The sequence below is a fragment of the Astatotilapia calliptera genome, chromosome 20, assembly GCF_964374335.1.
Source record: "Astatotilapia calliptera chromosome 20, fAstCal68.1, whole genome shotgun sequence".
NCBI classification, from domain to species: Eukaryota; Metazoa; Chordata; class Actinopteri; order Cichliformes; family Cichlidae; genus Astatotilapia; species Astatotilapia calliptera.
In genome coordinates, this window is record NC_137441.1 from 16,971,449 (window position 1) to 16,983,230 (window position 11,782).

The following is an 11,782-nucleotide window of genomic DNA, read 5'->3' on the forward strand; positions in this document are numbered from 1 at the left end:
CTCAAGTTCAGGTTCAAGTTCACCCACCTCCTTTGTGGGTCTAATAAAGCAATAGTATTCAGTTTCTAGTGTGAATCACTTCAAAGAGGGTGGGAGAAGTTGCTGGATTATTTTAATATATCCTGCTCACCTCATAGAAGGTGTATGCTAGCTACATAGACTCATTTGTTAAACGGTGAAATATGCATGTGTCATGTGAGGGCTGTGTACAGGCAGGAGTGGTGATAAGGAGGACCCAAAGTGCAGACTCACAGAGATGGAAGGTAAACTCAAACGTAGATTTATTGTAAACCAAAAACTAAACTGAAAACTACAAAGCTAAACAGGCTGACAGGCAGAACACACAGCATAGTAGACAGTAGATCGCAACACGGACACAGGGAAATGCAGGACTTAAATACACAGAGGGAGCAATCAGGGAATGGGCAACAGGAGGGAAACACAGCTGGGGCAAATCAGGCCTAACGAGACAAAGGAAACAAAACCGGACGCATTTACATGAGACACGGACTTTCAAAGTAAAACAGGAAACATAACACAGACTGAACTTACGGACACAGACTCACAGGCAGGCACTACAACAAAGGGAACAGAGACGTGGGACCAGGGCAGACAGACACTGACTGGACATGGGGATACAGCAGACAGGGGAGACAGCAACTATGGATCACAGACAGAAAACCAGAACACTAAAACTCTAACAAAACCCACCCAGAGAACCTAAACTAAGAATAATCCTATAACCCATAAAGCAAAGCTAAAATATAATGAAATAACAAAATCAAAGAACCAAAAAACACAAAACACTGGGTCGACGACCCAGGCACTCTAACGGCATACATAACGAATTAATGATGACGTCTGAATACTGAGATCTTCCTGGCTGTTGTGTACCAAACTTTCGATTGATGGATGCACGGATGTGGTCATGACCTTGTATGTGAAGAAAAGGATTTTCAATTCAATTCTAGTTTTAAAATAATTTAATTTAAAGGGAGCACATGAAAATAGTTGGAAAGGATATATGTGCTTGTTCTAGTCCTGTTAGTACTCACTGCAGGGATTTGGATCAACAGAAGAACAACCTGATGATAATAAATTTATATTTTTATCCTGCTAAACAGGAGGCAAGTGGACTCAAGTGCTAGAATAAAACAAGAACAGCAGGGAGAGTAGAATAATGTTAACTGGTCTTTATTTACACAGTCAGTAAGACAGCAAGTGGATATGAGGGAGCACAGGAAGGCATGTTCTGGAGAACGAGAGAGAAGGGTTAGTCTGCAGAAATTTTTCCAGAAGTTTTTGGAAGACTCTTTCCATAAGTGAGAGGAGTGAACAGAGCCAGGATACTTACTTGACATTCCAGATTTATCCAGTCACAGGCTGGCTATATTTGCCACTGGTCTGTGCTCACAAGAGACAAGGAGCCCTCAGAGGCTGAGCAGGCAGTGATGGTTTGGTTAGGAAGTGCTGCAGAAGAAGCTGGCAGGTAACGGTCTCATCCAGGTTCATCCAGGTGGCTGTCTCAGTGGCTGTGGGGTGTTTGTCCATAGCGATAAAATGTGCTGCTTTGGAGAACCCTATCAATTACGGTGAATATGGTGGTCTTATCAGAGGGAACGGGCAAGCCAGTGACAAAAGTCAAAGAGATGTGTGACGATGGGCAATGGGGTATGGTGAGAGGCTGTAATACACCGGCAGGGCGTTGTGTGTTTGACTTATTGTGGGCACAGACAGGACAAGCAGCCACATACTCTTTGACATCTTTGTCTATGGTCTCCCAGCAGAAATACCTTTTTATGAGTGAACAGGTGGCTGCAGCCCCCTGGGTCGCCGGAAAAAGACTGCAGTTCCAGAGAGGTTGGAACACTGCAGAACACTGGCATCTGCTGGGGCTCATAAACCGCAGCAAGAAGAATACAGAAGTGCAAGTACAGCGAAGCTTGAGTGGTGAGTTCCAGGTACTGACTACGAGACAGGAGAACAAGGTTAAGCATATACATTATGATCAACAAGCGCAACGTGAGGCCGTGAACTAACATAGGTTAGCAGATAATCTGGCAAAGACTAGTTGTGAGCGTTGGTCATAAATACTGCCGGTGTAATTGCCATCAGGTGGAAACCCAGGGAGGAGCAAAGAGGGCTCCACCCAGAGGAAGAGAGCCGGTGCAGTGGAAAGTTACCATGACTCACACAGACCATGACAGCTAGTTTGATAACGCTGACGTTTTGTTTACTTCAGTGATGATTTTTGTTTTGTATTTGTTTTCTTTGTAATTGAGAATTGTTTCTTTTTGAGAGTTGATGCTGATGATAAGGACCACTTTCCATTTGCTTTAGCCATTGTCTGTTGACTCATTCACTAGCATACCAGGGTAAGGTCAAATGATAATAAAAAAAAAATACTTCCCTTTTTCTATTCCCAGTCTCTTTTCCTTGGCCTCAGTGGAAATGTCATGAGGTTAATAAAAGGTCTGGAAAAAAAAATATGATTTAGTAAGAGAAAAAAGCAGTGCTCGGACAATCTACAAGCACTTATACTGTTTTTACTTCTTTTTCTCTGCTCGAGAGTAATTCAAGTCCTTTTGTCCTTCTTGTTTAGGATTTCTAAGTAAAATTTAATATGTCTCTGAGTTGACACAAAGTGAAAATTTGAAACTGAAAATTGAAATAACTGTGAACCTAAATCATACCTTAATTATGCTGCTGTGAAACTTCCTTTCCTTCTTATGTTTCTCCTGTTTTAAAAAGGTAGTTCTTCCTCCCCACTGTCACCAACACCTTGCTCACAAGGCCTTTTCTGATCACTGTTGTCCTTCTAACGCAGGGCCTGTACCTTTTAGTATAAACCACCTTGAGATAATTGTTGGTGTGAAATGATGCTTTATAAAAACAACTAAAGGAACTGAAATCGAAAGATAAGCACTGGCAGGCAGGGGGACATGGTTGGTTGACTGGTTTGTTTTTGCTTTCTCCAGAGGTCCCATATACCAGCCTTTATATGACTCATGTCAACATTCAGAAAAGTGTCATATTTGGAATAAGAGTGGAACTGAAATTTAACTACTTCTTGTTGTGGTTTTATACTTTAGTAATCACTTTAGCTCACTATTAACAAATTAGACACAACATCAAACAGGGGCTAATGTCAAAGTAATTAGCAGCAGTAGCTGACTAAGATTGGTTAGCAATCTTATCTAGAGATAAAGTTAGTTTGAAGCTATTTTATTAGCTTTTTCATTTCCACAGCTGCAGTGAGGCTGATTAACCATATTGTTAAAACAAAGCGAGGAAGTCATCACAGTCAGAAGAAAACACAATTCACTAGACACGACTTTTACAAAGACCTTACAACCTATATTTTAATCTCAAATTTGTCTCGCATGTCAGGGATATGGTGATATGATGAGGTGTTCAACCTGATTTCCTCGGGCACCTTCTTGTCTGACCAGCAGCAAGGACGCTGGAGTGTTTAATCCAATTACACATGCATTTACTGGAATGTATGCAAAGGTCTCACTGTAAAATCTGGTTAGGGGAGAAGGCAAGTAACCACAATGGGGCTGCAAAGTGTTTCAAGTAGTTGAAAAAGTAGTGGCCCATTAATTCTCAAATTAAGCAGTGCCTACTAGCAGCCATTTTGTCCTTAGTGATAAAGGGATTGGCACAGAGGTTACTGCTCCCTCTTTTTATGTCCAACTCTGCCGAGCTTGTCTCAGTTTATTCCCTTGGGCTGCATTTAGCTCTGTGTATTCTGTTGCTCCAGCCAATTAGCATGCTATGTTAGCAAGCATGCGCCCTGCAGGGCTGAATATGCCCAAACCTGTCTCTACGATTTCCACATTCGCACTGTGGCCTCATTATCTCATCAAGCTAATCGAGTGCCTGTTCAGTATGTGTAGGCTTGTTTTTGCTTATGCTGTACATTTAATTACACCAGCTGGTGAAATGATAGTCTGTGTGGAGTATAGTTTCGAGAGAACCACTGACATCATGTCCATTAAAAGCTGAGTTAGTCATAGCACTGAGTGCAAACTGCCTAGCAGCAGTGTGCTTATGATTCACCTTTGGTGCCGAGAGGTGGGCAAATGGCGCTGATTGTCTCTTAATGGCTCATTAACCAGCAGTAAGGCTGAACATTAGTTTACAGCTATATGATATTCATGGATGGTGATGCTACAGCACATCGTCTGTTTCTGCTGGTCGTGTCCAAATCTTTAAAAAAGCCAAATCAATATGAGAAAGACAGTCGCATCTGACAGCAGGCTGAAAGACTGTGGGCTTTTGTGAGGGCCTTTCACACAAACAGGCCAATCCAAAGGTTACTGAATGTGTACTTATTCAAATAAAACTTGGAAATGTCAAGGGGATGTACAAGTCATCATTAAATAAGTGAAAGAATAGCACAAGTGAGAAAAAAAAGATTTAAATAATTTTCTTCACCTTGCACATATTCAGTCCTTAAACCACAAATTTGATGATTCCCTGTCTTTATCAGTACAAGTGCTTTTATAAACCACTTTTTTAAAAATATGCTATTACTGCACATTGTTCATTGACAAGAAGGAGGTGCGCTTGTGCAGACAGATGCATTCTGCATGTCTGGAACTCCTTGAAAAGCCTTCAGTTGATCTTGCTGCAGCAAGAGTACTGATGAGTATCAATTTTCTATTTTCATCATCAAACAAATTAAAATATTAGACAACACAAGTCAACACAAAATGCAGTTTCTTAACAAACATGTTTATTATTATGGCGGGAAATCCAAACCTACATGGCCCTGTGTGAAAAAGTGATTAAAGAACAGATGGTGTTCTTTAGGGAACATCAGAAGGCAGATTATACAGCTTTATTGTCGGATGAATGCATATTGGGGGAAACTAGAAACTAGGGTACAGGCAGAATACACGAGGGAGAACATGACGCCGAATAGAGGAAGACGCAGACACTAAATACGAAAGGGAAACAGGGCAAAGAGGAAACACCTTGGAAACAAGGCTGGCAAATAATCAAACAGAACAAGATGCACACCAACAGGAGACTATCAAAGTAAAATAGGAAGTGCGGTGAACACACACAAACACACATTGGGAGACTGACAAAACCCAGGGAACAGAGAGCGAGAGAGCAAAGGACAGGAGTAACATGTGTCCTTGACACGTTCACGTGTACTTTTATGCAGCCGAGAATAAAAAACCCAATGGATGAGACTGTGATAGTACAAGGAAAACTAAGTCTAAAGCTTTCGTTTTGGAAAGCAGGGCTTTATAAGCTCAATGACTCTGTAATTAAATCTTAAACTCTGATGGGAGGAAATGAACTCTTGAAGCAGAAAAAAGAGAAGTGAGACAGACAGGGAGAGAGAGCGAGAGAAAGCACACTCCATTAAATCAATTAAGTCTGGATGCTGCAGGAGCCTGGACAGCAGGATAATTATTTGGGGAGAGTGATCACAGACTAATCTAATGATGATGCCCTTTGTACCCACTACTAAACCTGATAAAGCAGCGCTCCTTCAGGACTGGGTCAAGCTGTTAAAGTGAAGAAACACATACACATATTTAGAGGACTGCTTGTGTTTTTAAAAGTGACATTACTGCTGCTCTAAGAATAATTCACCCACTGCTATCATCTTCATCATCATCTTGTACCAACACAGAGCAGAGCAGCTACCTGAACGCTACTCCAACAGAGGTCGTTCATCTTGTTAATAATTTTACCTCCTCACTCCGTACGACTCTGGATACTGTAGCTCCGGTGAAAAAGAGCAAATCAGAAGTACTTGACTCCCTCGTATAATTTTCAAACACTTAGCCTAAAGCAGATGACTCGTAAGCTGGAGAGGAAATGGCGTGTCACAAATTTAGAAGATCATCATTTAGCCTGGAGAAATAGTTTGCTGCTTTATAAGAAAGCCCTCTGTAAAGCTAAAACATCTTACTATTCATCACTGATTGAAGAAAACTTCTTCTTCCTAGCGTTAATCCCGCTCTGCAGAGGCGCCTCCATTCAGCAAGATCAAGGTTTCGTTCATGTTGGCGCTGATCTTCGTCACGTCATCTTTAATTCGGTCCATCCATTGCCTTTTTGGTCTGCCCCTTGGCCGCCAGCCTTGGGGGCTGAGTCGCAGTGCTGTTCTTGCCACCGTGTTTTTGTCACTTCTGACCACGTGCCCATACCATCGCAGTCGCACTCCTTGCATCTTCTCCATGATTGGCGCAATGCCCGGCCGCTTTCGGATGTCGATGTTAATGACATGGTCCCATTGTGTCAGGTCCAGACACCATCGCAGCATCCGCATTTCCCTGCCGCGCCGTGTATCTGACTAGCGATGTTATCACAGATGGTGTCTACTGGTCCGTTGGGATCTATGCTGAAGTGCCCAAGTGCGTCCTCTAGCTGGCTTTTGCACTCGTGAAGGCGCCACCATTTAATCTTCTCTACTGAAGTGATTGGTGGTTGTCGTTGCTGGCCAAGGTTGAGTCGTAGGTCCATAATGAGTAGCCAATGCAGAGGGCTGAGGTTGACGGGATGACCTTCATGTTGGTGACCAGGTTCAGGTGGGCTCTTCGGATTAGCCAGTCGTCGATTTGGGTGTAGAATACGTAATGAGATGCGCTGGCCTTTTTCTGAAGAAAGTGTTGGCCACGGCGAGATCGTGTGCCTCTGTGCAGTTCAGAACATCGTTTAGTGGTTCCAAATCCTTGGCCGCCACGGAATCGCACATATCTGTCTCTCTCCTGGCTGACGTGTCCATTTAGGCCACCGCCTATTGCCAGATGTTCTTCAGGGCCAATTGACTGTAGGTGGTCATCAAGGTTGAGCCAGAATGCTTCCTTCTCACCGTCGGGGCAGTTGGTCTGTGGTGCATAGCAGGAGGATGGTGGACTAAGTGTCAGTCTTGAGTGACATAAGACGATCGACATGCGGGTTACTTCAACCACACTGTTCCGCTATGAGCACTCCGTTCTGAGCCTGATTGCCGTTGTAGAAGAGCTCTTTTCTTTCTTCAAGGCCCTTTGCCATCGATGTCGATGTGGTGGTTCTTGAGAGTGTTGAATAGTTTGCGGCTTCGTCCGATTAATGTACCAATGTTGAGGGTATTGAGATGTAGTAATTGGACTAGCTTCTTTGGCATGCCCCGTCCGCTGGCAGGTGGCAGGTCGCGCAGAAAGAAATGCCAACCCAAAATATGGAAACAAATACTAGGGCGTCCCCCAGAGGCAACGCCCGTCATCCTCGCCCAAACGACGTGAGAAACGGATTTGACATCATAAAACATAAACTGCATTTAACTGTATTCATTGGATATTTTAATGTTTTACGAAAAGGGGAAAAATCGTGATTAGTCTTTTTTTGTGCATAAATTCTCCCCCCGAAATTATGCAGAATGTGAAATGTATAAAAAAAATAAATAAATATATTTTAAAAATTAAGGCTTAAAATAGTTCATAGGAAATGAAAACAAATGGAAGACTACAGAATAAATTAAATGAATGTAAAGAACAGAAGGCGACTGCACCCCGCTGCGTGTGAATGAGTCACTGTGATTGTGACTAAAGAGCTTGCTGCCATATGCACCACTATCTCCACTCAGTGTCCTGGTAGCTGGAGGTGGCATCTCCTCCGCCCCCAAGTGTCAGGCTGTCTGATCAGCTTCCAGACTCCCACTCTCCCTCCAGAAGCAAGAAGTCAACCTCCACCACTATCCCAATTTAGCCAGTGCTAATGCTAACATGGCAGGGAAGAGCTGCTCTGAAGCTTCAAAGGCTCTTTCTTTAAAAGCTGGATGACAGCCTGAAAGCCACTAAATGAAGGCAGACACACCATGCATGTACGTTCAGATAGTGGGAGTTGAGTGATTGTATGGGTGGAAGAGAGGGAGATGGAAATGTGAAGAAGAATATGAACAGTCTGTGGAGAAGAGTGGGTGGGAGACAGAGTTAGAGATAATGCCTCTGACAATATGAGAGAAAATATTCAATCTGTGTTTTTAAAGGATGATAAGACAAGAATGTAGTCAGGGTAAAACAATGACTGAAGCACAATAAAGACAGATTTTATTTTGGTTAGCAGTCTCATTACACTACATGAATGCAGTTGGATATTTTTCAAAGAACATTTACTTCTGTTTCTCATCACTGTTTAATTTGTTCAATTTGCTGTCTAAAATCACATTGCAGTCACCAGCTATGCAACTAGTCCTCTTTTTTGTTGCTTCACTGTTCAGTGTTCTTTCAGACCTATATTTAGGGCTGGACACGGTCAAAATTAACCACAATTTAGCTCTGCTGCTTTACCATCAAGCTGTTGGGAAATTTCCATGACACCCTTAACATTTAGAGAGTTGCAGTCTCACACGGAAGCAGCTTCTCTCCTCCTATTATCTCCCAAAACACTTACATCCCCTTACAGACTGTCTGCTCTCAAATGAACAAAAAATAAAAATAAAACAAACAAAAAATCAGCAAAAAACGATTTAAATACATTTTTTAAAAATTCATAAAGAAAGAACAATAGTCTCCACAGTGCACCAAGAGTAAAACTTTGAAATTTGGAATATTAAACATTAGGTCTCTCTCCTCCAAATCATTGTTAGTTCATAAGTGATCTACAAATTAATTTTCTCTGCCTTACAGAAACCTGTTACAGCATGATAACTATGTTAGTTTAAATGAATCAACACCCTCAAGTTAAACTAACTGTTAGTATCTTTAAAGCAAAAGCTGGGGAGGTGGTCTGACAGCAGTCTTCCACTCTGGATAATAATCAACCAAAGACCCATTAAGCCTGAACCCTACCCCAATAATACAAAAAAACAGAATTCTTTGTTGTTATCTATCATGTACCTGGGCCTTAATCAGGCCTTAGTTTTTATCTGATTTAGTGCTCAGCTCAGATAAAATAATTACTGTGGGTGATTTTAACATTCACGTAGATGCTAAAAGTGACAGCCTCAACACAGCATTCAATCTGTTATTAGACTCAATTGGCTTCTGTCAAAATGTAAAAGAACCCACCCACCACTTTAATCACACTCTAGATCTTGTTTTAACATATGGCATAGAAACTGAACATTTAACAGTGTTTCCTGAAAACCCTCTCCTGTCTGATCATTTCCTGATAACATTTACATTTACAATAATTGATTACACAGCAGTGGAGAGTAGACTTTATCACAGTAGATGTCTTTCTGAAAGTGCTGTAACTAAATTTAAGGATATATATCATCCACTGTTATCTTCTTCAATACCATGGCACAGAGCAGAGCAGCTACCTGAACTCTTCTACCACAGAGGTTGATTTTCTTGTTATGGTAGGTAGGCTAAGGACTCCTCGCTATGGTTTTGGTTTTGCATGGTGTTGAGATACTTTGCAAAGAGGTCATCCCCCATCTTCAACTTCAAACTTGGCAATCAAGTACACACTTGTATCTTATCATGTCAATAGCAGGACATGATAAGTCATGGAGGCTTTCTAGAAGCCTCCATGACTTCTGGAGGTCTGGCTGTTTGATATCCTTCAAGGAATGAGGGCAACGCCAAGAAAAGGGCCTGAGCCTTGGGGAAGTGTACAACTGCGTTGTTGCATCATCAGGCCGCACTGTGTGCTGAACTATCATTTTCTGTGGTTCAGGTGGATTGACATCAGTAAAGCTCAAAGCAGGTGTCCTTTTCTCATTTGGTGTTAGAGGTGGGGACCAACTCCAACTCGGTGGCTGAATTTGCTGCTCTGGAGCCATGCAAGGTTGAGAAAAGGCGAGAACAAAAGTTGAGATGTGGATGGTCAAATTTTTCCATGTGCATTGTGAAATGCCAGAAAGGTAAAAGTCCCTTTCGGAGTACATCCTATTTTGGCAGTTCCCAGTATATTGATCACCAATTTGATGCCTGTCCGTTCTGATCTGGACTGCAGATTTTCTCCCTACCCTCCTGTCAATTAAGAATAAACAAAATATCATTATATAAAAATAAACAAAAGCTACTCCAAGCAACTTACCATCTGATTTGGACCTTCCACTCGAGAGATCCCTTGTGCATCTGTAAGAAAATACACAAAATCATTTATTATCCAAGAATTGAAATTCTCGCCTTTTTAAAATAAAATAACAAAATAGGAAAATAGGATTTCTGCATTTCCTGCCCTAATACAGCACACTTTTATGCATAATCAATGTTCAATGAAAGGGATATTGCTTGAGTCACTGTCCACTGTTACTTTCCTAGGATTTGGCCGTCTAACATCTGCATGCTGTTCAATGGCAAATGCAACAAAACAACAAAATCATGTTTTTTGAAGGCTTTCCCAGCCTGGCTCGGAAGCAAAAAGGCTATTATTCTGCTCTGAAAAATGCACTTCAATCTTTGAATTAGTTTCCTCACAAAACCAAGGCTGGAACAAGAGGAGAGAAGAGCATGAAAAGAAAAGTCAGGGCCACTTACCAAAACAGTGTAATCCGTCAGCCCTGTGCCAGCAGACAGACCAAGGCAGCTGATGCCAATGGTTGAGAGAACAGTTGATGATGAGGATGCCATTTCCTCCTTGATGAGGGAGCAGAGAATGCAGAAGGTGCCTAAGAAACCAGTGCAGAGGAAGCCAAGAGGAGCGGGAGCAGAAAAACCAGAGGATGCAACAGAAGCAAAGGAAACTGGGGGTACAGGTTCCTCTGCTTTAGCCCACAATGCTGCTAAAAAAGATGCAGGTGAGGTGTGGACTGGAGGAGCAGATCTGCTGTGGAGGAAGTCATCCGCTGCTTACCAGTCCAAAGAACCATTGATCGATGCTCTTTGATCAATGGTCATGAGAATTTGCAAGTAATTTGATCAAGTAACTGAGCTCACATCCCATTGTTCATTCAGTGCTGCTAAGTTTCAGTCATTGTGGAAATGTACTGTTTATAAGATTGGGGAAACCTGAAATCAGCTGAGACTGAAGAAGTCACTTGGATAAGTGATCAAATGTTTCTCCCACTGAAAACGTCCAGATGAACAGAATCAACCTTTTGAGGCAGAGGTACCCAAAGTGTGGGGCCTATCCCCTAGGGGGGGACGCAGAGCCATTGTGTGTGTGTGTGGGGGGGGGGTATGAAAAGAGAAATAAAAAAATAAAAAAAGAACGCTTGGACACAGCTTTTGACAGGTTTGACAGGTTTTTGACAAGGCTTCCACACAAACGCAAAGCAGGAGATGAAGCATCGCCAAATATGTTTCCAAACCATCTTTCTTCTAAGCCAAAGACTAGAAAATATGGTGAAGCATATCTTCCCTTTGGCTTCACCTGCGCAAGTGCCAAGGTAGGTCTCCCCTGCAGAATTGGTTTTCCCTGCATCGGAAGCACGCACTGGGTTCTCCAAATCACGGACAAACAGTGTTAAGGAAGAAACGCTTTTATAAGGTTTATGTTGCATTAAAGTATATGTTCATATTTTACTCTTAATAGGAAAAGAACAAAATGTACTACTCACTCTCTTGCACAGTTACAACACCCACAGCTCTGTTTCTAGAAACAGGAAGTTCACCCTGTGACATTCACACACACACACACACACACACACACACACACACACACACACACACACACACACACACACACACACACACACACACACACACGTATGCAGAATTAAAGGAAACTGCTATGCTTGTCCCACCCTGCTTCTGCTATAAAAATAAACGAATACTGCAGTTCGGGGTGACTCTCTGTCTGAGATTCACCCGTGCCGCACGTTATCAATCTCAAGTGTCTCAGTGTTGTTTATTCACCTGACTGTTTGTTAACTGTA

General features: G+C 42.2%; 2 long non-coding RNA genes across 2 annotated transcripts; both read right to left on the bottom strand.

Annotated features, from left to right (window-relative positions):
• Positions 1-1,165: 1,165 nt before the first annotated feature.
• LOC113013206 (uncharacterized) lies at positions 1,166-2,972 on the bottom strand. The gene is made up of 3 exons (XR_003270799.2): positions 1,794-2,972; positions 1,355-1,580; positions 1,166-1,252 (listed from the first exon to the last, which is right to left on the bottom strand). It is a non-coding gene; the product is annotated as an uncharacterized LOC113013206 (long non-coding RNA).
• Positions 2,973-8,038: 5,066 nt separating this feature from the next.
• On the bottom strand, positions 8,039-11,460 carry LOC145423187 (uncharacterized). Its single transcript, XR_013904303.1, has 3 exons — positions 10,443-11,460; positions 10,000-10,040; positions 8,039-9,732 (listed from the first exon to the last, which is right to left on the bottom strand). It is a non-coding gene; the product is annotated as an uncharacterized LOC145423187 (long non-coding RNA).
• Between the last annotated feature and the right edge of the window lie 322 nt (positions 11,461-11,782).